Raw genomic sequence first — 26,605 nt, 5'->3', positions numbered from 1 at the left:
TAAGGGAGGCTGCAGGCCAGCGGAGGGCTGTGAGTTAAGCTCGGGAATGCTGACTTGAAGAGCCACGTGGGCAGGTCTGAAGCTCAGCAGAGGGGCCTTTTTTCAGAGTGAGGCGCCCCCCGCCTTTGAGTGGCGCTGCAGGAAATGCAGGTCACGGGAACAGGAGCCCGGGATGCGGGCCTGGCGCGTTCCCACCAGTAGGCGCTGGCGGTCAGCGGGGAGGCCGCGAGGTCAGGGCAGGCGCAGGGGCAGGGGAGGGCGGCTTAGTCCGGCCGCCGGGTCAAAGTCAAGCTAGACGAGGACAGGGTGGCCCCCGGGACGGCCAGCAACTCCCCATGACCGCCGCCACGAGGCTCCAGGAGCAGCAGGCGCTGCAGGTGAGAGGTCGAGGGACAGGGGTGAGCCGGGCAAAAAAAGCCGGGGACCTCTGCCCTTCCCTTCCCCTCCGCCTGGGATCCCGCCCCAGGCCGGCTCCACTGGGTCTTCCCACCTTTCAGATCTCCACCCAAGTGGACCTCCGCCAGGAGGCATCTCCTGCCCCCGGGTCCCCTTGAGCACGCTCCCCACCCTGGAGCTGTCCACGCCTGTGACCTGTCTTCCCACCTTCTCAGGCCTGTGCACCGCGCCCCGCACCGCCCCCACCCACAGCAGTTAAGCCCCCAGGGACCCAGAGATCTGCTTCTGGGGTACAGGGAGCAGACGGATGGCAGGGGGCGGTGCTGGGTAAGGAGGGGCGGCCACAGCAGGGCAGCAGTCAGAGGAACTGAAGGGAAGCTCTTTCTTTCCTTAAAAATAGAAGAGAGCCCACGATGTGCTGAGAGGAAGACGCAAAGAGAAACAGATCGGGGTGGGGGGAGGAAACAGGGACGGAATGAGGACCGCGGGGGTGGAGTCGGCCCCCAGGGAAGGAAGGACCACCTTCCCTGACTACACCCAGCAAAGGGCAGGAGGCGGCCGGCGGGGGGACCGCCAGGGCGTGAGGAGGCGGGGCGCCCAGGGGAGAGGAGGGCGAAGTGAAGCAGGAGGGAGCGGAGGCCTGGAGGACAGGCTGGGGCGGGCAGAGGCTGGGGGCAGGCAGGGCCGGTGGACGCTGGGGCAACATGGAGCAGGGCGAGCGGGGCTCCCCGCCCCCGGGCAGAGGGCGTCTGTGAGCCGGGAAAGGGCACGTGCACACAGGACCGTCCGCAGCAGGAGAGGAGGGGAGAGACCAGACTCCCTGATCCGGCGGCTCTGAGCATCGTGTGCGGGGTCAGGGGCTGATGGTTGGGGTGTGGCCTGGGCCGGGGCGGGGTGGTGGGGTAGAAGGAAAGGCAGGGTCGGGGGGCGAGAAATGGGCCCAAGAGAGGAACCACAGCTCAGGGGCCAAGGTCAGACAGGACCACAGCGTCCCAAGAACTGGCCCCTGAGGACGCGGAGCTTTCATGGAGGAGCAGGCTCTCGGGGAGACCAGGCCTCCCCCACCTCCCCGCGAGTCACGCCCTCACACGGCAGGACCGACTCCAAGCCCATGGCCTCCTCTCCAGGGATGGGTCTTGGCGGGTCCTCCTTGCTCCTCTAAGGAAAGAAAGTGAAAGTGAAGTCGTGTTCAACTCCGCAACCCCATGGACTGTAAGGAACCAACACGGAAGCCGCACAGGGCGATGCTGCCTGGACTGAGCAGACGGGTCCGGGCTCCAGAGCAAACCCTGAGGGTGGGAAGTCCTCTCCCCTTATCACACTTCCCACCAGCTGCTGGCTACCTCTCTGAGCATATGAAGAGTTAAGTCCAGGCTGTGGGAACAGAACTAACTCAAGACACAGCAGCAGCGACGCACAGGGGTTAAGGGTCAGAGAGCAGGGGCTGAGTGACCCCACCCTTGTCTCTGGTGACCGTGAGTCGTCTGTCCACAACGACGCATCCAGCTCACCGCCACGGAGAGGCCGTGCGGCCCAAACAGCTGCACCAAGTTCACGGATACCATCTCAGTTCTAGGGAAGTTTCTACAGGACCTGCTGTTCACCGCATCCTCTTACAGAGGACAGAACAGAGGCTTACATAGAAATTGATTAACTTGTCCCAGGTCATGAACAATGCATTCAGGGGGTGATGGAAGGATGGCTGTGAATCTAAGAGCCAGCCATGGCCAAGCTCTTAAAGGCCAGTTAACCTGAACATCAAAAGTGAAAGTCGCTCAGTCATGTCCGACTCTTTGTGACTCCACGGACTGTTTCCAGATCACAATACTGGAGTGGGTAGCCTATCCCTTCTCCAGGGGATCTTCCCAATTCAGGAATCAAACCAGGGTCTCCTGCATTGCAGGCGAATTCTTTACCAACTGAGTTATAAAGAAAGCTAACACCAAAAGGATGCCTGTAACTCTTTTCTTTTCTGCCCTTCCTTTCTCTTTGAGATTGACTTTTGAGAGGAGAAAAGCATCAACAAAAATTCTTCAGAAAGCCAATTGCCTGTACATAATACATTAGCGAAGTGAGTCTTAAAACTCACTTCTGGGATAGGTTCAAGATGGCACAGTAGAAGGAGGTGAGCTCATCTCCGGCAAGAGCACCAAAATCACAACTAGCTGTGGAACAACCACTGACAGGAGGACGCTGGAACCCATCAAAAAAAAAAAAAGACACCCCACGTCCAAACACAGGAGAAGCTGCAACAAGATGGTTGGGGGTGGGGCGCGCAGTCATGATATAATCAAATCCCACACCTGCCGCTGGCTGACCCACACACGGGAGAACAGTGGTCCCAAAGACGCTCTCCCACTGTTGTGAAGAGAACACCGTTGTATTGCAGAGCCCCATGTCAGGTTTCCCAGCCTGGGGATCAGGCAAAGAGACTAGGAATGCCCACGGAACCTGACTTTGAAGGCCAGGGTGACTGGACTGCAGAACTTCTACAAGACTGGGGGAAACAGCGTCTTCACTCTTGGAAGGCACAAGCAAAACCTTGCATGCAGCAGGACCCAGGGTCAAGGAGCAGGGACCCCACAGGAGACTGAACCAGACTTGCCTGCCAGTGCTGGAGGGTCTCCCACGGAGGCATGGGTGGGCAGTGGCCTGCCAAGGGGACAGGGCGCTGGCAGCAGCGGTCCTGGGAGGTGCCCTTGGTGTGAGTCCTCCTGGAGGTCACCATTTACCCTACCACAGAGCCTGCAGACTCCAGACGACTAACAGGGAGATGGCACAATCTTATCCATGGGCAACAGGAGTCAAGTCTTGCTCAGCACGGCCCTGCCCACCAGAGCAAGACCCAGTTTCCCCACCACCGGTCCTCCCATCAGGAAGCTTATACAAGCCTCTTGGGCTCCTCCACCAGAGGGCAGACAAGACGCAAGAACGACAAGCCCACAGTTGCCAGAACGAAAAACCACAGATCCCAGCAAGTTACTCATAATGAAAAGGCAGAGGGTTATGCCCCAGACAAAGGGGCAAGACAAAACCCCAGAAAAACAACTAAATGAAGTGGAGACAGACAAACTTTCAGGAAAAGAATTCAGAATAATAATAATGAAGATGATCCAGGATCTCAGAAAAAAAAAAAAGAAGTAAAGAGGATGCAAGAAATGTTTGCCAAAGACCCAGAAGAACTAAAGAACAGAGATGAACAATACACTGGAAAGAATCAACAGCAGAATAACTGAGGCAGGAGAAGGGATAAATGACCTGGAGGATAGAATGGTGGAAATCACTGCTGCAAAACAGAATATAGGAAAAAGAATGAAGAAAAAAAAATGAAGACAGTCTAAGAGCCCTCGTAGACTGGTTCCAAATAGGAAAAGGAGTACGTCAAGGCTGTATATTGTCACCCTGTTTATTTAAATTATATGCAGAGTACATCATGAGAAACGCTGGGCTGGAAGAAGCACAAGCTGGAATTGAGACTGCCGGGAGAAATATCAATAACCTCAGATATGCAGATGACACCACCCTTATGGCAGTAAGTGAAAAGGAACTAAAAAGCCTCTCGATGAAAGTGAAAGAGAAGAGTGAAAAAGCTGGCTTAAAGCTTAACATTCAGAAAACTAAGATCATGGCATCTGGTCCCGTCACTTCACGGGAAATAGATGGGGAGACAGTGGAAACAGTGTCAGGTTTTATTTTTTTGCGCTCCAAAATCACTGCAGGTGGTAACTGCAGCCATGGAATTAAAAGATGCTTACTCCTTGGAAGGAAAGTTATGATCAACCTAGATAGCATATTAAAAAGCAGACATTACTTTGCCAACAAAGGTCCGTCTGGTCAAGGCTATGGTTTTTCCAGTGGTCATGTAAGGATATGAGAGTTGGACTGTGAAGAAAGCTGAGCGCGGAAAAATTGATGCTTTTGAACTATGGTGTTGGAGAAGACTCTTGAGAGTCCCTTGGACTGCAAGGAGATCCAACCAGTCCATCCTAAAAGAGATCAGTCCTGGGTGTTCATTGGAAGGATTAATGTTGAAGCTGAAACTCCAGTACTTTGGCCCCCTCATGCAAAGAGTTGACTCATTGGAAAAGACCCTGATGCTGGGAGGGATTGGGGGCAAGAGGAGAAGGGGACGACAGAGGATGAGATGGCTGGATGGCATCACCGACTCAATGGACATGGGTTTGAGTAGACTCCGTGAGCTGGTGATGGACAGGGAGGCCTAGTGTGCTGCGATTCAGGGGGTCGCAAAGAGTCAGACATGAGTGAGCGACTGAACTGAATTGAACTGAACTGAAAAGCCCTCTGAGACAATGTTAAATGCAGAAACGTTCACATTATAGGGGTCCCAGAAGGAGAAAAGAGGAAGGACCTGAGAAAATATTTGAAGAGATAATAGCTGAAAACTTACCTAACATGGGAAAGGACACATTCAACCAAGTCTAGGAAGCACAGACTCCCAGGTAGGATAAACCCAAGGAGTAACACACCAAGACGCACAGAAATCAAAATGATGAAAATTAAAGACAAAGATAAAATATGAAAAGGAACAAGGGAAAAATGACAAATAGCATACAAGGGAACTCCCATCCGGCTCTCAGCTGACTTCTCAACAGAATCTCTACAAGCCAAAAGGGAATAGCATGACATATTTAAAGTGATGAAAGGGGGGAAACTACAACCAAGAATACTCTACACAGCAAGACTCTGGTGCAGATTTGATGGAGAAATCGAAAACTTCCCAGACCAGCAAAAGTTAATAGAATTCAGCACCACCAAACCAGCTTTACAACAAATGCTAAGGAAACTTCTTTAGGCAAGAAACACAAGAGATGGAAAACACCTACAAAAAATAAACCCAAAACAATTAAGAAAATGCTGATAGGATCATACATATTGAGAATTACCTTAAATGTGAATGGATTAAATGCACCAATCAAATACACAGATAAGGCTAGGTGGATGAAACACGCACATGGGTGCACTTCTACTAACCCTATCACGCTACTTAACCCCCCAAATTGCATGTAATTATTTTATAATGTTAAATTAATCATGTTTCCACTGTGACTTGCTGTTTTGTCACACTATTTTTTGTCTCGCTATTGATTGTTAAACTGATAAAACATCTTTTACTATTTTGATTATGTAAAAATTATTCATTTTAATACCATTGCATAATTAATGATTGGTCGACAGAAAATAAGAGAATTCTGTATACTAAATTACTACTTTTAATAGAAAAAACTGGAATCACTTTTCAAAACCCACATGTACATTAGAATTATCTTGGAATTTTTTGAAAAATACAAACGCCTAGGTATTGTTTTTTTCTTCAAAAGTCCAGATGTGATTCGAGGGGGCAACCATGCTTAAAAACAACAGAAGCTTATGATGCCCTTTAACTTTTATCTAGTTTCACTTTTTCTATTTCATAATCAGTGTTTCCACTTTATTTAATGTTTTCTAATTGCTCCATCTCTTTTTTGTTATTCTTTCTCAAATCTTTATCAAGTGTAGCAGAAAAGCTTGTGTGTGTGTGTGTGTGTGTGTGTGTGTGTGTGTGTGTGTGTATAAAGAAAACATGACTTTTTGCTTAGCTAAAAGTCCATGACATTTTGGTTCCAACTCTTTGACTACATATGAATACAATGCTAGATTTCTAATTTATATTTACTCACAACTTTGACATAGTTTCATTTATTCTGGCATTTAGTATTACTGCTAAAAGTCTAGAAAGCTTATTATTTTACTGATTTTTTTTTTATTTGAATGAGGCTTGAAACCACTAATCCAATTCTGAGAATATAAAGAAATACTATGCTGCAAAGAAAAAAAAAAGGAAATTTAACATGTGATACAGTATTATTAACTAAAGCACAGATTCTGTTCAATTTTCTTATGCATGTGTCCATTATTTGTTTTCATATCTTACTCAAGACTCTACATCACATTTAGTTGCATTGAGCAGCTTCAGCTACAGGCAGCAGCTTCAGCTACATGCAATAAATTCTTATAAATTCTCTTTCATTTTTATTCTGCTACAAATATTTCCTAATTTTCCTTGTTACGGATTCTTTGATACACCCATCATTTAAAAGTAGACACTTAATTTCCAAATACATGGTATTTATAAAGTATCTTTGATATTAATTTCTCATTTAAATTCTTCTCTGCAATCAAACTCTGTGTTTCTTCAGTCTTCTAACTTTATTGAGGTTTTCAAAGGCTAAGTCAAATATCTCTCTTGGTAAATGTCATATTGCACTTGAAAATATGTGGGTTATTTTCAAATATCTTTTTATATTGATTTCTAACATAATTCCACAGTGACAGGAGAACAGATTCTGTATGATTTCAATACCTTTAAACCATGAAATTATTGTACCTTGTTTTATGTCCCCTGGATATATTCCCGTGTCTCTTGGTTTATAGTCTATGGCAATTTGAATAGAATTTGTATCCTGCTGTTGTGTGAAAATTGTATACATCTTAAGTATGCTGAATTGGTTCATAGTGATTTTCAGATCTACTATTATCTTTCTACTTCCCTGCCTATTCATTCTATTAATTTTTGAGAGTTTGATATTGAAACCCCAACTAAAAATCTACTTTAAAAATCGTTATATGTAGCGTAACTATATGCAACTTTGTTCTGCATTTTCCAAATGTTCTGCAGATTTTATCATACTTCTGTAATTTAAAAAAGAAAAAAACCTCACGTTTGAAGTTGAGGTAACATATTATAGACTGATTTCCTGACACCAGTTTCCTCATCTTTAAGAAATGTGTGCATGCTCAGCCACTCAGCTGTGTCTGACTCTGCGACCCTTTGGACTACAGCTCACCAGACTCCTCTGTCTCTGGGATTTTTCAGGCAAGAATTCTGGGGGGGCGGGGGGGCTGCCACTTTCCTCCTCCAGGAACCTTCCTGGCCCAGGAGGTGAACCCACGTCTCCCATGTCTCCTGCACTGAGGGCGGATTCTTTACCCGCTGAGCCATCAGGGAGGTCTTTTAAGAAATAGGATCAACCATAGTACCTATTTCTTTGCAGGGCTGCTGTGAAAAATAAATAAATTAACACATGCAAATATGCCTGGTACCCAGGAAGCATTCGGTGATGCCAGCATTAGTAATTATGACAACAATATAATCATTCTTATCCCTGTGACATCATTACTCATTACTATGGCATCATCCACTCTGCTCCATTAGTTTTTGCATCTCTGCTCTTAGTCATAGGGGTCAGGGCCCTGGGCAAGCCCTCCTCTTGCAGTGCCATATACACTGACCTCCAACATGCTTGTAAACTGGATCCAATCACTCATTTTTCAAAGTCACTATGGATCCAGAGAGCAGGATTCTTTTTTAATTGTTTTTTAACTGAAGTATAGCTGATTTACAATGTCGTGTTAATTTCAGATGTATAGGAAAGTGATTCCATTTTATATATGCATATATTATATATACATATATTTCAGATTCTTTTCCCTTATAGGTTATTACAAAATGCTGGGTATAGTTCCTTATGCTATCCAGTAGGTCCTTGTTGGTTATCTATTTTATACACAGTAGTGTGTATATGTTAATTTCCAACTGCTAATTTATCCCTTCCCCTCCTTTCCCCTTTGGTAACCATAAGTTCATTTTCTATGTCTGTGGGTTCATTTCTTTTCTACATAAGTTCTTTTGTACCATTTTTTTAAAAATTCTGTATATAAGTGATATCATATGATATCTGTCTTTCTTTGTCTAGCTCACTTCATTTAGTCTGATAATCTCTGGGTCCAACCCTGTTGCTGCCAATGGCATTATTTCACTCTTTTTCATGGCTGAGTAATATTCCATTATATACACGTACCATGTCTTCTTTATCCATTCCTCTGTTGATGGACATTTAGGTTGCTTCCATGTCCTGGCTATTGTAAACAGTGCTGCTATGAACATAGGGGTGTGTGTATCTTTTTGAATTATGGTTTTCTCAAGATATGTGCCTAGAAGTGGGATTGTTGGATCATATGGTAGCCCTGTTTTTAGCTTTTAAGGAAATTACCTATTGCCCTCCATAGTGGCTGCACCAATTTACATCCCTAATAACAGTATAGGAGGGTTCCCTTTTCTCCACACCCTCTCTAGCATTTATTATTTGTAGACATTTTGATCATGGCCATTCTAACTGGTGTGAGGTGATACCTCGTTGTAGTTCTGATTTGCATTTCTCTAATAATTATCAATGCTGAGCATCTTTTCATGTGCCTTTTGGGCATCATATATGATATTCTGCTAAAAAGTCCAGTGATACATAAATTAAAATACATATAATTATTTGAGTCAAGATAATTTTTTAGCAATATTTCAATAGGATTTTTCTTAGCTATTGCTTGGAAAAAACCCATTTATAATATCACCTGGAATTTTCAAACAACTAACCTGTATTTATTGGATACTATGACCATTGATCTGACCAGATCCCCCATACTGTTTAGCACAATCCTGTTCCACGGCACACCTACAACACCAATCATCAGTAACACAATTACAACAGCCTCCGTCCCGCCACAGACAGGCCCAGGCCCCGCGCGGTCCTGACAGCCGCGGTGCTTGGCGGCACCTAAGCCCGGGACCCCCTTCCTCACCCTGGCTTCATCACTCACTCTGTAGCACCTTAAGCTATTTCATGACACCGTGGTCTTACTTCCTGGTCTTAAAAACCAAATCACAATGTACAAAGTATCCACACCAACTGCTTTGTGCTTCAAGGCATGTCTGGAGTTGGACCTCCTATATGCATTTATTTCATTTGGCCAACTCCTCTGATTAGCCCATGGTTAAGAACTGATTTTAGCTTCACAGACAGACTGTAACATTGAACCACTGGACGCCCGGAGGAAATATGTGTATTTGCATGGGGCTTCCCCATGACAGATAAACCACAGCGAGCTGAAGAGTAAAAGAATCAAGAGGGCCGGCACACAAGTCACCACTCTCTACCAAAACAGAGATTGATTGGCCTGTATTTGTTTTTGCTGGTAAAAACTGGTAAGCAGGTTCCTGGGCACCCCCACCAGACCTATTAACTTGCGGGACAACTGGTTTACCTGAAACAGGTACAAACGTTAGGCAGTGAAATCGGAACTACCTTGGAGTCGATGGAGCTCTGCGGGGAGGGGCCGTGTTCAGAGACCCCAGGGCAGTGCTTGCTTGTGGCCCCTGCTACTTCCAGGGTCACAGAAAGAGACAGGAACTGGGACCACAGCAGCTTGGAAAACCCACACGGAAAGCACTCTCCAGACCCCAATGCTCTTGTTTTTCTCTTTGAACCTCTTCTTCATTATGCGATAAAGTCTGGAGCTGTGACCAAAACTTCGGCAGCATTTTAAATGAAATCTGAATAACGAATCATCTCTGGCAAACCCTCCAGGGCCAAAGGTGCAGAAGGCTAGTGAGTGATGGGTTATGCGTCTGAGAGCCATCAATCCCGTGGCTCCTTCTCTCCATGGTCCCCTAATATGCACCGTCCATCATGGTAACAGACTGGAGCCATGAGGATGAATGACACCCGGGGCTGCCTGGAGCACAGGGGTGTGGCGAGAAGCCCCTGGCGATGCCAGGAGATGGGGGGACACTGCCGGAGAGGCAAGTGCCTGGGGGACGTGGAGAAGGGAGGATGTGTCCATGCAGAAAACTGGACGGTCCTAAGGCCGGGTGGGGGCGAGGCGGGTCATGGGTCTCCCATGCCTGGGACTCTCGCCAAGGTCGGGCTAGTTGCCACCACACAGCCGGTTGGTTTTATTTGGATCCCGGTTTGTAGATTTCCTTTTATTTTTTTTGGATAATCTCTAGAGTTAAAGTATAACAGTTTAAAGCTTTTTTTAAAAAAAAAAAGTATGTTCTCATCACCAGAATGTTTTGAAGGAAAACCCACTGAGATCAGCTTTTCTGGGGAAGAGTACACCCTAAGACACACGTTCCTCCCCATCCTTAGAAACAGACATGGACATGCGTCGGCTTGATTGCAGTAAGGAAGAGAAGGCGCTCTTCCTCTGAGGTGAGGAGCACACGAAGAGACAACTTACACCTGTTGTTGGGGGCTCTGAGGCCTGTCACGGCAGGAGCATCCCGTCCAACAGAACAACCCGCTCAGGACGCCGAGACTGAGCCTGATCGGTCACTCCACGAGGTGGCACATTCTAAAGGACACCTGAGATCAGTGGCTCCCAACCCTTTTGGCACCAGGGACCGATCTCCTGGAAGACAGCTTTTGCACGTACAGGGGAGGTGCTTTCGAGATGATTCAGGCACATCACATTTATGGTGCACTTTATTCCTATTATTATTACATCAGTTCCATCCACCTCAGATCATCAGGCATTAGATCCCAGAGGTCCTTTCTGAACTGTGGACCCACAGAGTCCATTAGCATGTGAAGGTGGGGATCAAAAGCCACTAAATTCTAGGACCGTTTGCAACACAGCAGTAATAATGGAGTGAGAGCAAGGAATGCGGGCCTGTAAACACAAAAACACACCACGCCAGTCGCCGAGAGCAGACGCAAGCACCGCCAGCCGCTGTGGCTTGCTGTTACTGACGTCCCCCTATGACACATGGGCATAAACACCACACAAAGATACCTCGGGCAAGTACCCAGTGATAGCTGTTCTTAAAAATTATCTCTTGGTGAACTCTCCAAAAGAAAATGTACCTTGGTTATGTATGTTATGCAAACTGTTACGTTGTTAACTTGGGAGACAAACTCTAACATAATTACCTTAACTCTAAGTGGCCTAAATATATCAATTTTAAAAAGGAGATTGGTAGAGTGGATTAAAAAAAGAAACACAAGTACAGCTATCTACAAGAAACTCACTTCAGATTTGACAAAACGACACATATAAACTGAAAGGAAAAGGATGAAGAAAGACATATCAGGCAAACATTAGTGAAACAGGAGGGGCCGTGCAAGATAAAGCAGGGGGACTTTTCTTAGTGAGAAACTCCAGTGGTTGGACTTTTTCCAGTGGCTGAGAATCCGCCTTGCAATGCAGGGGACGTGGGTTCAATCCCTGACCAGGGAACTAAGACCCCACAGGCCGTGGAGTAACTAAGCCTGCGTGTTGCAATTACTGAATCCCACGCTGTATCTAGAGAGTCATGTGCAGCAGTGAAAGATCCCAAGTGACACAGCAAGGATCCTGCGTGTCGCAACTAAGACCCAACACAGCCTAATTAATTTAAAAAGATAAAACAGACTTGAGAACAAAGAAATGTCCTAGAGACAAAGAGGAACATTGTCAAATAATAAAGGGATCATTCCATCAGGAAGACATAATGATCCTAAATGCACATGCACCGAACAACAGAATCTCAAAACACGTGGAGCAAAAACCAAGAAAGCTGAAAAGGGAAACCAACAATTCCACAATTATGGTTGGAGACTTTGGCCCCTTGTCAGCAACTTACCGAACTACCAGACACAAATCAGAAAGGATACGGAAGAGGTGAGCAACAGCGTCAACCAACAGGATCTAACCAATATGTGCAGAACACTCCACCCAACAAAAGCATGACGTGTATTTTTGAAGCCCACGGAACTTTCAACAAGATAGCCTATATCTTGGGCCATAAACAAACCAACAATCTGAAAAGAACTGAAATTATATAGGGTGTGTTCTCTGATCATAATGAATTCAAAGGAGAAACGAGTAACAGAAAGACAAGGAAATCTCCAAACACTCAGAAATCAAACAACACCCATCTAAGTAATCCACGGGCTAAAGAGGGCATCTCACAGAGAGTAAAACAAAATACAGTCCATTAAATAGTTAAGTGTTAAAGGACATCAACCAAGAATAATTATTTTGAAATTGATTTTCAGTCATGTGTTTCTGAGAGCATTACACAGGCCTGTTATCTGTTAAGCTGCCCCTAATTCACAATGAAAGTGTGAGTAAGGGCCTGGCACGCTGCAGGGGCCCGTAAATACCTGCTGAGTGAATCGGTGCTTGGCTTTCTCTCCGTGGACGGAGGCAGCGCGCCAGAGCCAGGGCACCTGGGTTCAAGCACCAGCCGTGTAATTCTGGGCAGATGACTGCAGCTTTCTTTGCCCCTGTGTCCTCGCTTGCAAATACACATGACTGCAATGAAGACCTGTCTCCAGGGTCCTTGTGAGGACTGAAGTACACACACAGAACTTAATACACAAAGCGCGTGAAGCGCTCAGTGAGTGTGAGCCAGAATGTTATTTGGGGAGAAGGAAAGGAAGAAGAACGACTTTGGTTCCCCCCAGATGAAGGTCACGTGCTGGTTACAGAGAGGAGGTCAAGCACGTTTCATAACATTCCACCTGGAGAATCACAGCTTTCAGAGACCTGTGCCGGGGCAGGCACGGCCTTGAGAACTACCTGTGAGGCTGTCTCAGCTCTAGGGCTGGCATCTCCATCAGGGCGGCAGCTCACGTCTGCACCTGCTCTCATCGGCATCCCCCCGGGGCTGCCCTCGCCCCGGCCCCAGAGATCCTGATTCAATGAGTGCAGCTGGGACACCCCAAAAGACCACACAGTGCAGCGGAGGCCAGGAAGCACGCTTTAGACACTGCAGTCCCAAGGCTTCCACACACAGGGGTTCCCACACCCCGCGAGGCCGTCGCCGGAGCCCAGCGCTGCGCTGCAGAGCGGTTCTAGCAGGTGAGGGAAGACCTTCTCCACCCTGAAGCACTCTGACGCCTCACTCTGAACGGCACCAGGAAAGGAGCATTCCGGCTGCAAAGGCCTGCTGTGACGGAGGTTCCATCCTTCAGAGGCCTGCTGCGAGCCTGAACGCCTGTGAACAATCCTGAGACCAAAGAAGCCTCCCACCCTCGGCGCCTGTTGTCCTTAAAAGGGCCATGCAGGGCGCGGTGCACCAGTAAGGGTCTCGAGATGCCCCGGTTTCCCCATTTGATAAAATCCACTTTAGGGGACACTTCCCTGGCAGTGCAGTACCTAAGACTTCACCTTCTAACGCAGGGGTTGTGGGTTCAATCCCTGGTCAGGCAGCTAAGATCCCACATGCCCCGTGGCCAAAAAAAAAAAAAAAATCCAAAACATAAACAACAGAAACAACGCCGCAAGAAATTCAATAAAGATTTTCAAAATAGTCCACATTAAAAAAATCTTAAAAAATAAAACTAAATTAAAGTCTACTTCGGGTTGTCAGCGTGTGACTGGTGGATCTTTCTGTGAGAAGAAATGGAGGGGGAACCCTGGGGGCAGGAGGGCACGCTGAACGTCAGGAGATGGCTCATCCGACGTGCTTACAACGTGCAATTCAGCTTGTGAACACCCACCCCGCAGGGTGACGGTCTTGGGAATGACACCCACTGGGGGTGCAGACTGTCAGGGTGAGAGCCGGTGGTCAGGGTGGCGTGTGGGCCAGCCGTCCGGGCGCCTGCAGGCGGGCCCCTGGCTTTGCCAGTGTTACTCATCTGATACAGCTGGATTTCTTCTTTTCTCCCATTTTTCCCGTGTTGCGAAATCGGGATACTTCGGCTTTCTCACTACTTCTGTCTTCACTCTCACTCACGTCTCAACTGTTAGTAGTGGAGGCTTGTGAAAGCCAACTCTCTCCATTGAGAACACCTCCGTTCCTTGGCTTTCAAGGTACCACGTTCTCCTGCTGCTCTGCCAGCTTCCCTAGCTGTTCCTTTCCAGCCTCCTCTGTGGACGGGGCTGCCCAGCGGGACGAGGAGAACGCTCTCACTCCTCTCTGCTTCAAAGCCTCATGCATCATAAGCTCTCAACAGAGTCCTGAGAGAGTGAAATGAATATACACAGCAGGACCATTTATTTCAGTTTTGTCCTTTAACGTGAGAGATATTATCAACATCTCATTTCAGGGGTCATTCCCACGTGCGGCAGTGGTAAAGAGTCTGCCTGCCAATGCAGGAGACACAGGAGATGCAGGTTTAATTCCTGGGTCGGGAAGATCCCCTGGAGGAGAAAATGGCAACTCACTCCAGCATTCCTGCCTGGAGAATCCCATGGACAAGGAGCCAGGAAGGCTACAGTCCACAGGGTTGCAAAGACTCAGACACAACCAAGGGACTCGGCGCAAACAAGTGCACACACGCAAAACATTCCAATGACACCCCTTCAGATTCCCAGATGCCAAAGAAGACCAACATTAGCAGCTGGATTTTGTCCTCCAAAAATTCGTAGGCTAACCACCCAGAGCATCTCAGAAAGTGCTATGTTTAGAGACACGAACTCTAAGGAGGTGATCATGTCCCCGTGAGGCTGTTAGGGGGTCCTAATCCAATCTGACTGGTTCCCTTATAAGATGAGGAGGTCAGGACACACAGAGGCACCAGGGATACATGTGTGCGGAGAAGACCACAGGTGGACCCAGTAGGGGCAGCCGTCTGCAGGCCAATGATAAAGTTTTCAGAAGAAACTAGACCTGCCCACACCTTGATCTTGGACTTCCAGCTTCCCGATTTGTGAGAAAATAAACACCTGTTGTTTAAGCCCCTCCCCCATTGATGGTCCCTGCCCTGCAGTCCCGGGACCAGTGATGCCACCATCAGTTACACGGGACCCACTTTCCCCGAGGATATCATGTGTGTGTGCACAAGGGTGTGCACTTGTTCAGGAAATCGAATCGGAGAACTTACAATTTTCTCCAAAAATGAGCTTCATACAGTTTAGACACGAGAGAGACACAAAACAGACCCCTCTACTCACCCCCCCAAACACACACGCACACACGTGCGTGCACATGCACACACAGGCATGCACATGCTCTGTCCAGAGTCTGCCCACCTCCGTGGACAGCAACGCGTCCCCTGCATGCTCCGGCTCAAGTCCCCGGCGTCACCCCCGACTCCCCGATCTTGCTCATCCATCCACTGGCAAACACGCTGGCTCCATCCTCAAAACGCGCCCAGCATCCGACCACTGCCAAGCATCTCCCCTGTCCCCACCCTGGTCCAGCCACACCACCTGTGTGTGGTCCCTGTAACAGCCCCGGAGAGGTCGCCCGGCTTCCACCCGCCCCACGGTCTGCTCCCAACACAGCATCCAAAATCACCCTTCCAAAATTTAAGTCAGACCATGTTACCCCCTCCACTCAAAACCAGCCAGGATCTCTCCATTTCACTAAGGCATGTAAAGTAAGTCCCCACAGTGGTCCATGAGATATGCATCCCCCCCCCCCCCACCCACTGCTGGCTCCGTCTCCCCTCTCTTCCCCAACAGCTCTGTCCAGAGCTGTCCCCACACTGTCCCCACCGCGGGCACCTGGCAGGCTCCCGGGATGAGCCAGGGCCCCACCTCTCCTCTCTAGACCCCCCAGGTGTATGAAGGCCCAACTCCCTCGCCTTCTCCACACTTCTGTCCACCTGTCACGCCCCAGCACGACCTCATCTGATCACTATATTTCAGACTGAAGTGTTCTCCCCAGAAGCCCCTCCCCTACAACTTGTGTGTGCATGTTCGTTGCTCACTCATGTCCGATTCTTTGTGACCCGCCAGGCTCCTCTGTGCGTGAGATTCTCTAGGCAGGAATACCAGAGTGGGTTGCCATCTCCTCCTCCAGGGGATCATCCTGACTCTGGGACTGAACCCAGTTTCTGCCGCATTGCAGGCAGATTCTTTCCCATCTGAACCACAGCACCTTTATTTTTCCCTGATAAAGGAACCCATTTTTCCTCTTGCTGTGTGATCTGCTCCTTCAGCCTTATATTTACTCTCTTCCCCAACTGGAAGGTAAACTCCATGAGCCAGACTCTGTCTGGGTTTGCACTTCCGGGGCCCCAGTTCCTAGGACGGCCCCCAGTGTCCGGGACGGCGCCCAGCACGGAGCGGGAGCTGAGAGGCTGCTGCTGCTAACGCCCATGTGACGGCCTCGGGATTCACCACATGTCCTCTCAGGAAGCCGCGGTGAAGAGGCATCCTTTCACTGTTATTTCTGGGGAAGAAAGTTAACCTACATTCAGACGCCAGCTCACACTTCCCGTATGAAGCTTCCTTTCTGAAGGATTATCTCATTTTATCCCTCCCCTCAAGCTGACAACTCTAAAGAGCTTAAATTTTATTCCCGAAAGCTTGTGCTTTAAGATTTACTCACGATCTGCCCCCAGAGACTTATTTACTGGGTTGATATTTGAAAAGCACTATGAAATCAACTATATCCTAAAACAAAGTATCGCTTTAGAAAGACAATTTCACTCCAACCGACACCCCCAAAGAGATGACCATTCCACCTCCCAGTGGTAGCTGTGGGTCCAAAAAGAAAAGGACGCGTTTCCTTTATTTCTGCTCCTGCTCGGTCCCACGGGTCCCAGGTCCCAAGAGCACTGGACGTCCAGTTTCTGTGACGGGAGTGATAACAGGGTCCCCCCACCCCACCAAGGCAGGGGGGACCACCACGTGCAAGGTCATGACAGAGTCTGCACCAAGTTCAAAGGCAGAACAAGTGAGCCTGGGGTCAGAGAAACGAGCATCTAAATCGCAGTTAACATGATGAGCGGAAAGTCAGTAAGAATGATGGGTGAAATCTCAGATAAGAAAAACGGGCGGGCTTTGAAGGACCCTGCTACTCTACTCGTAAACGCCAGCAGGCACGAAGTCACAGCGCTAACAAATGAGCCTGCAGCTTCCGCCACGGGGCATCGTCCTCGTCTGCCGCTCGGAGTTCTCAGCACAGAAGTGCCTTTTCACTCGCCAGCCAACCGCGAGACCCTTCCCCTGCCTCCATCTCCCAAGAGGAAGACACTGCAGGGATCGCGAAATTGTTGCACTCCCAGCCACAGGAGGCTTGGGGCTTGAGAATAAAAGCACCACAATATTGTAAAGTAATTAGCCTCCAATTAAAATGAAAATTAAAAAAAAAAAAAAGAATGGAACACGGCGGCCCCAAGGCAGGAACAAGAAAGAAGGAAAACTCACATTCTAAGATGCGCTGAAATAAATGTGAATAGTGATAGACATCCCAGGTTCAAAGTTCCCAACATTATACACTTCCCAAGAGACACTCTCTCACATCAACAGACACAGCGCGCACAAAACTACGACTAGTCTACTTAACACAGACATTGAAATGTGACTGCTGATAACCACAGTATTAATAACTGGGTTAGAACCGAACTCTAACTTAGTGAGGAGAACTTTTCAAAACTTCTTCCCTGGAAAACTTTTAACTTTGCTTATATTAAATGGTATTTTGGAGATGGGTCAAGAAAGGGAAATGAACTTACCACAACTGTTGTGTCTTAGGGAAGATTAATTATAATTCAGGAGAGTGTTAAGAAGCCAGGGAAGGAGTCTAAAAGATGTCTGGGGCTATAAAAATGCCTCCCCCAGGCCTACCAACAAATAACAAAAATAGTAGTAATAATTAACACTGACTGTGCAGGGGGCTGCTATAAAAGTATTATCTGTATGAACCCATATATTCCTTGAGACAATCCCATGAGGTATTAGTAATGTCCACTTGGTGGTTCAGAGGTAAAGCATCTTGCCTGCAGTGCAGGAGACCCGGGTTTGATCCCTGGGTCAGGAAGATCCCCTGGAGAAGGGAATGGCTACCCACTCCCGTATTCTTGCCTGGAGAATCCCATGGATGGAGGAGCCTGGCGGGCTACAGTCTATGGGGTTGCAAAGAGCTGGACACGACTGAGCGACTTTTCACTCACTCACTGTGTAGACAGAGTGAGTGAAAGTCACTCTTTTTTCTCTTTACAGGGCAAAGTGTCCACGCAGTCCCCCGCTACCACACAGTATGCAGCCGAATCTCCCACATTTGGGGAACTCACAGGGGTCAGCACAACCAAACTGTCATGGATGAGCCACATGCCCTGGGAAAGCCAGCTTCGTGCTCACAGCATCTCCCATGCCAGCTAGCTAAACAGCTCAGCTGAGATCTAAATCCAGGCAGCCGGGCTCCCAAGCCAAACTCATGAAAGAAACCAGCAGAAGGATGGGTAGTCTAATACACATTCCCAACTGTGACACTGTGGAAAACGTATACTGGTCTCTGCCCTGGTTCCCAGGGCCCCTTGGGATGTCCTGGGTGACAGGCGCGTCTTTTGTTCTGTTGAGGTGACTCTGGGTGGGCTGCTGCTTGGGGGCTGGTCAATGGAAAGACAGAGTTGTGACTAGAAGCTTGGGAGCTTTCAGCCCCACCCCACATTCTCTGGAGAAGGTCTGGGAGTGGAGTTAACGATCCATCAGGCCTGTGTGATGACGCCTCCACAAAGATCCCAGAGGCATGGGGGTTCCGAGAGCATCCAGGCTGGAGAACAGGTGGAGATGCTGGCGGGCGGGTGGGACCCAGAGAGATCAGGGGAGCTCCCTTCTTCCCACATGCCTGCTCTACAGATGGCTCCAACCCGGATGCTCATCAGCAACCTCCAGCACATCCTTCCATAAAAACCAGCAATCGAGCAAAATGTCTCTCCGAGCTCTGTGAGCTGCTCTAGGAAATTAACTGAGTCCGGAGGGGACGTCGGAACCTCCAGCCTACAGCTGGTTGGTCAGAAGCACGGGTGATAACCTGGGGTCTGAAGTCGGGGAAAGGGGCAGTCTTGTGGGACTGAGCCCTTTACACCCGTGAATCCGATGTACCTCCAGGTAGGAGGTATCAGAACTGAGCTGGACTGCAGGACACCCAGCTGGCGTCGGAGAAGGGCCTGCTGGATGAATGGGGAAGACACACACACACACATGCAGACACACACAGACACACAAACACACACATACACACACAGACACACAGACACACACACAGACATACACACACAGACAGACAAACACACATACACACAGACACAGACACATATACAGACACATAAACAGACACACACAGACACACACAGACACAGACACACAGACATACACACATACACACACAGACACACACACACACACACATACACACACACACACAGCGACACACACACACACACAGACACACACACACAGACATACACACACAGACACACAAACACACATACACACACAGACACACACAGACACACACAGACACACACAGACACACACAGACACATACACACACACAGACACAGACATACACACACAGACACACAAGCACACACACAGACAGACACAGACACACACAGACACATACACACACACAGACACAGACATACACACACAGACACACAAGCACACACACAGACAGACACAGACACACACAGACACATACACACACACAGACACAGACATACACACACAGGCACACAAACACACAGACACACATACACACATGCAGACACACACAGACACACATAGACACACATACACACACAGACACACAGACACACACACAGACACACACAGACACACACACAGACACACACACAGACACACACAGACACACACAGACACAGACACACAGACATACACACACAGACACATACACACATACACACACATACACACACAGACACAGACACAGACACATACACACATACACACATACACACACAGACACAGACACACAGACATACACACACAGACACATACACACATACACACACATACACACACAGACACACACAGACACAGACACACAGACATACACAGACAGACACATACACACATACACACACAGACACACACAGACACAGACACAGACACACACACACACAGACACAGACACAGACATACACACTCAGACACACACACACAGACACAGACATACACACACAGACACACAAGCACACACAGACAGACACACACACACATACACACAGACACACACACACAGACACACACAGACACACACAGACACAGACACACACACAGACACACAGACACAGACACACACACACACAGACACAGACACAGACACACACACAGACACATACACACATACACACACAGACACACACAGACACACACAGACACATACACACACAGACACAGACATACACACACAGACACACAAGCACACACACAGACATACACACACAGACACACAAGCACACACACAGACACACAAGCACACACACAGACACACACACACATACACACACAGACACACACAGACACACACAGACACATACACACACAGACACAGACATACACACACAGACACACAAGCACACACACAGACATACACACACAGACACACAAGCACACACACAGACACACAAGCACACACACAGACACAGACACACACAGACATATACACACACAAACACACAGAGATACACACACACAGATCCCCACAGAGACAGACACACAGAGACACACACACAGAGACACACACAGACACACACACATACACACAGACACACACAGACACACACAGACACACACACACACAGACACACACAGACACAGACACACACATAGACACACACACACACTCACACACACAGACACACACACAGACACACAGTAATTGGTGCAGAGCTCTTTTCCCTGCCCATGAATCACAGCAGAATGGGAGGGTTTGCACTTTACATAGACCAAGATTGTAAAAACTAATTATATGCAGCTGTGATTGCAAATATGTCCAAGAAAAGACTGGCTCCCCTTTAAAAGGCAGAAAATGCATCTCCTACAGGTGAAGCATAGAGACGAGCGACGGGGGCCAGGTCACCAGAGACGGGTTACCAGCAGAGAGAGCGCCGTGAAGCAGAGGGTAAGGTGTCCCTGGAAGAGGAGGAAGATGGACCACGGGCGTAAACAGGGATGGTTACTACAAGAGAAAGGCCAGACGCACATTAAATTAGCTTTCTACTTTAAAGACTCAAACACAGAGATACAGACGAATAAAAGCGTCACATGAAATCATCACTGTCATTTACTGAAGAGTAAGTACAGTGCTTATTTTTATGTTCAGACCTTAAATTCCTAGTCATTCTCTCAGACGAAAAAATCAAATGAGCAAAACTTGACTCATCACACTGCAGAGCCACCCTCTCCTCCGTTTCAAAGGAAGCTTTCTCCTCCCTCCTGTGCAGGCCAATCCCTGCTGCTATGCGTTCATGTATTCATTCAACAAACATCGCCAGCACCTATGTACCAGAGACTACACTTAAGTGTCAGGGCTACAGAGGGATAGGAGAAGTGGTCCCTGCACTCAGGCTGGTGGGGGACGCAGAAAGCTTAGCCATCACAGGACACAGGTGTCGTGAAAGAGGAGGACATGGGGGTGGCATCAAATACCCCATCTCGGGTTTTCACCGGCTCCCTCGACAAATTCATCTTTCTCTAGCCCTGTGAAGGAGTTGAGGACTTCCCTGGGGGTCCAGTGGTTAAGAATCCGCCTTCCAATTCAGGGGACACGAGTTCGATCCTCTGGGAAGATTCCACAGGCCGAGGGGCAACTAACCTGAGCCCACACCTATTGCATGCGAGCACCCCAGAGCCCATGCTCTGCAACGAGAAGCCACTGCAACGAGAAGCCTGACTGCGGAAGCTGGAGAGCAGAGCCGACCCGTGCCAGCTAGAGAAAAGACTGCAGCAACGGAGACCCAGCCCAGCCAAAAGTAAATCAACAAAATTTAAAAAAGAATAACCCATTCACTGAAAAAAAAAAAAAAAGAGTTGAGTACCTCTCATTTTAAATTTAAAACAAACAGAACCTCTCCCCTTCTATCTTCTTGCTAGGAACCTTTCCCTTGGGAAGCAAAGCCGAGCTGTTATCTCTCAGCTGCGGTGACTCATTGACAGTTTCCAGCCCTACCAGTTCTACCCGCAGCCTCTCTCCGCAACTTGAATGGCACCAACAGACGCGAAATTCTGCTCCAAGCTCAGAAAATGACCCATCGCCTCCCTGGACTAATTACTGCCTGGGCCAGCTGCCTTCACGGGCCATCTGCTCTCTTGATGTCCCCAAATCTCTCTCACTTCTGGATCTGCGGGTGAGAGCTGAGAGCATCCAACAGCCAGTCCTGACCAACAAGCAGCCCTGCTCGCCCACGTGACTGCCCAGCTCCTCGTGAATCAGCACGCGGAACAGTCCCGATTTAGGCAGCCAAATATATGGCGCATTGTACAGACCGAGCTACAGATGGAAGCCACAGATGCGAGGCTGCCGCAGCTCACACTGACTTTCACAAGACCTATTTTTGGAAAAGAAGGGAAAGGGGAGAGACAGGCTTTAAAAAAAAATGCACCATCGACAGTAGGGTCTTTTTCCAAGAGGAGGAAGAAGAGGTGCCTTGTTCTCCTCTTTCTTGACATTTGAAGCACCCGTTCCTCCTAGAGAAGTCCCGGGAAGGCTTTAAGGAAAGTTAGAAAGCAGAGTAAGATGCCACAGGGACCAGGATTCAGGAAGACAGCACCAGAGCTACGGGGCATCAGTGGAACGCAGGCTCTGCCAGGGGCCAGGGATCCAGGGATCCAGGGTCCCGCAGAGCTGATGAGGGTGACCGCACGGCTCTCTGCCGGGTCCTGCCTTCCAGCCAGACACCTGCCACCCACCATGACGAGGGCGGACACAAAGAAGCCATGCTCAAGCCTCTTCCAAGAGGCTGGTCATCGCCTTCCTAAGAATGACCCTCGCCTCTGCAGGCTGACAGCCTCCTCCAGCCCTGTTATTGAAGGTCAAGACTGCTCAAGACCGAGAACATGACCTACAATGTTATTTTTCTCTTGTCTTGAGTCTCCAGAAGCAGGACAGAAATGCAGGACACCACCATCCTGGATTCTGCGTCTGTCCCAAACATTAGATTCTGTCACTTTGAGGAGATCAGACATACTTCCTTTTTTAATCACGTCAGCATCATTCAGGCACTGCTATATCCTTTTGCAAAGTATGAGAGCAACAGATTGTTCAAGTAGGATGTCCAGAAACACAGCATCACCTACAATTCCACCACTTGCAAATAAGACTATAAATGCTTTCATACAGTATTTTCATCCTCTTAATTTTTATAGTTAGATGTAAACTTTATTAGTACTTTCACAGCTAAAATTACAGTTTTTCCATGACACAGGCTGTGTTCCATTCTATTAGTAGTTAATAAATGATTTTTGGTTTCTGAACAATAGAATACATTATGCAAAATGCCAGGCTAGGTGAATCACAAGGTGGAATCAAGACTGCTGGGTGAAAAATCAACCACCTCAGACATGCAGATGATACCACTCTAATGGCAGAAAGCAAAGAGGGATTAAAGAGCCTTTTAAAGAAGGTGAAAGAGAAGAGTGAAAAAGTTAGCTTAAAATTCAACATTCAAAAAATGAAGTTCTTGGCATCCAGTCCCATCACTTCATGGCAAATAGATGGGGAAACAATGGAAACAGTGACAGACTTTATTTTCTTGGGCCCCAAAATCACTGCAGATGCTGACTGCAGCCATGAAATTAAGAGACACTTGCTCCTTGGAAGCAAAGTATGACAAACCTAGACAGCATATTAAAAAGCAGAGACATCACTTTGTCGACAAAGGTCCATCTAGTCAAAGCTATGGTTTTTCCAGTAGTCATGTACAGATGTGAGAGTTGGACCATAAAGAAAGCTGAGTGCCAAAGAATTGATGCTTCTGAACTGTGGTGTTGGAGAAGACTCTTGAAAGTCCCTTGGACTGCAAGGAGATCCAACCAGTCAATCCTAAAGGAAATCAACCCTGAATATTCATTGGAAGGACTGATGCTGAAGCTGAAGCTCCAATACTTTGGCCACCTGAGGTGAAGAGCTGATTCGTTGGAAAACACCCTGATCCTGGGAAAGACTGAGGGCAAGACGAGAAGAGGGCAACAGAGGATGAGTTGTTTGGATGGCATCAACGAGTCAACTGACATGAGTTTGAGCAAGCTCTGGGGGATAGTGGAGGACAGGGAAGCCTGGTCTGCTGCAGTCCATGGGGTTGCAAAGAGTCGGATACAACTTAGTGACTTAACAACATGATTTTACCAGTCTCCTACCGTCAGGCATTTGGGCTGTTTCTATTTTTTTCACTATTACAACCATTTCTACAGTGAACATTCTTGATGTAAACATTCATGGGCATTTTGAGAACAAGATTAGAGAAATGAAAATACTGGGGAAAGGTATGAACATTTTAGCAGCTCTTGTCACAAACTGCCTTACAGAATGGCTGTATCCACTTATATTCACATTACTAGGTATAAACGTTAATTTCACCTCACCTTACCAATGTCATGGACTGCGATTTTTATTATGGCAATTTAATATTCAATTTTTGTTTAATTTTTATCTACTTCTCACTTTTGCATGTGATTTTCAGACACCCATGTCTCTTCTTTATAATCTGTTCGTATCTTTTGCTCATTTATATTTCATAATATTTGTCTGGACTTAAAAGTTTAAGCAAGAACTGCTATCAGGCTCACTGTACCTTTAGCCATATAAAGTAGGTTCTGTTTAGATCTCTGAGCATTTGATGTATGCCTCTCTGTTATTCACAAGTCTGCAAAGGACATGACTGATTCTGAATAAATTTGGCACATAATTGAAGGGTATGAGACATACTTTTATATTCACACACTTTATGTGAGGCCACACAGTCTGCTGTTTTTCATGAATTCCAGTGCTGTTGAGTTTGTGGGTAGAGGTTACTGAGATGAATGACTTCATTAAACATGGAGAGAAGGTCAAAGCATACTCCATACTATTAATAAACTCTACATATTCAAAAGTTGAGGAGGTTCAACCATGAACTTGAAAATGAATAAAAAGTTCAAACTATCGCCTTTTGGGAACATTGGCAACTAGTGAGAATCTCTTAGGAAATGGCTGGAATTTCATAGGATTTCAATAAAAAATATTACCGACATGAGAACTATGGGGACTCCTTCCAGAGAAGCCCACAGCCCTCATCCTAAGGCAGCCCCCAGGGCGGAGCCCGATGCACAGCAGACATTCAATAATGTCTGTTGAATAAGCACCTATCTCCAGGTGCCAAAAAAAGGTCCATCTAGTCAAAGCTATGGTTCTTCCAGTAGTCATGAACGAATGTGAGAGTTGGACCATAAAGAAGGCTGAATGCCAAAGAACTGATGCTTTTGAGATATGGTACTGGAGAAGACTCTTGAGAGTCCCTTGGACTGTAAGGAGATCCAACCAGTTCATCCTAAAGGAAATCAGTCCTGAATGTTCATTGGAAGGACTGATGCTGAAGCTGAAGCTCCAGTATACTTTGGCCACCTGATGTGAAGAACTGACTCATTAGAAAAGACCCTGGTGCTGGGAAAGATCAAAGGCAGGAGGAGAAGGGGACAACAGAGGATGAGATGGTTGGGTGGCATCACGACTCGATGGATAGAAGTCTGAGCAAGCTCTGGGAGATGGCGATGGACAGGGAAGCCTGGCATGCTGCAGTCCATGGGGTCGCAAAGAGTCGGACACGACTGAGTGCCTGAACTACCACCAAGGTGCCGACCCCTCCTGACCTGATTCGGATCGCGTCTCCCGCCGCTTCCCTGTGTCCAGCTGGTTCCTGCACCCCATCCCTGTCGGAGCCCCTGAACTCTACACCACATGCTCTGCATGGCCACCCTGCCATATGCTGCCAAGCCTCTTCAGGGCCTGACACCCGCTGGACTGGGCTTGGCCCTCAAAGCTTTGTCCCTTCAACAGCAGCGGGAGGCCCAGCTGAGTGTTGGCCTCACATCTGGCCCACCCTGCAGCCAAGCTCCTAGGCCTCTGCCAACGGTCACCGACCAGAGAAGGCACGCAGGCTTTTGGTTCTTACGCTTGAATACTTGGCCTCGGGCCAATGACAGTATGTTTGGAAGATGATTTCCAAACTGGAAACTCATTGTTAAGCCAGTCAGTTGACTACGGTCAGAAACATGTAAGCAGGGATTCTTTGTCTTCCTGTCTGTTGAATTAATCTTAGAGTAAAAGTAAGATATGGGTCTTCATTCTTCCAGCCCTTGCCCCACTTCCCCATCCAGTCTCTGCCTGTATTGGTGTCTCATATAAAGAAAGACATGATTTAGCACTTACATAAAGGGGAAAGAGGTTTGACATCAATAAATACCACTGCTGCCTAAAATCCCCTTTTGAAAAAGCGTGATGTAAGTATATTCCTGGCAGCTTGTTCATTACACACTCTGGAGAAATACCTATGGAAAAGTCCAGAGGACCTCCCTGGGGGTCCACTGCACCCCATCCTCCGTACTTCCACACAGGGGCAAGGGTTCAATCCCTGGTTGGGGAACTAAGATACTGCTGCCTCACAGCATGGCCAAAAAATAAAGAAAGAAGTCCAGAATTCTATTTCTGCTG

The 26,605-nt window shown here is 47.7% G+C and overlaps 1 protein-coding gene and 1 non-coding gene across 8 annotated transcripts in view; both read right to left on the bottom strand.

Annotated features, from left to right (window-relative positions):
- The window catches only part of CSGALNACT1 (chondroitin sulfate N-acetylgalactosaminyltransferase 1), a 322,127-nt gene that overhangs the window by 43,245 nt on the left and 252,277 nt on the right, over positions 1–26,605 (bottom strand). The gene's annotated exons all lie outside the window — the stretch shown is intronic.
- Positions 18,112–18,277, bottom strand: LOC136143945 (U1 spliceosomal RNA). Its single transcript, XR_010658442.1, has one exon. It is a non-coding gene; the product is annotated as a U1 spliceosomal RNA (small nuclear RNA).

Source organism: Muntiacus reevesi, chromosome 10 (genome assembly GCF_963930625.1).
Source record: "Muntiacus reevesi chromosome 10, mMunRee1.1, whole genome shotgun sequence".
Classification (NCBI taxonomy): Eukaryota; Metazoa; Chordata; class Mammalia; order Artiodactyla; family Cervidae; genus Muntiacus; species Muntiacus reevesi.
The sequence above is the reverse complement of the archived record's forward strand: the minus strand, read 5'-3'. Positions and strand labels throughout refer to the sequence as shown.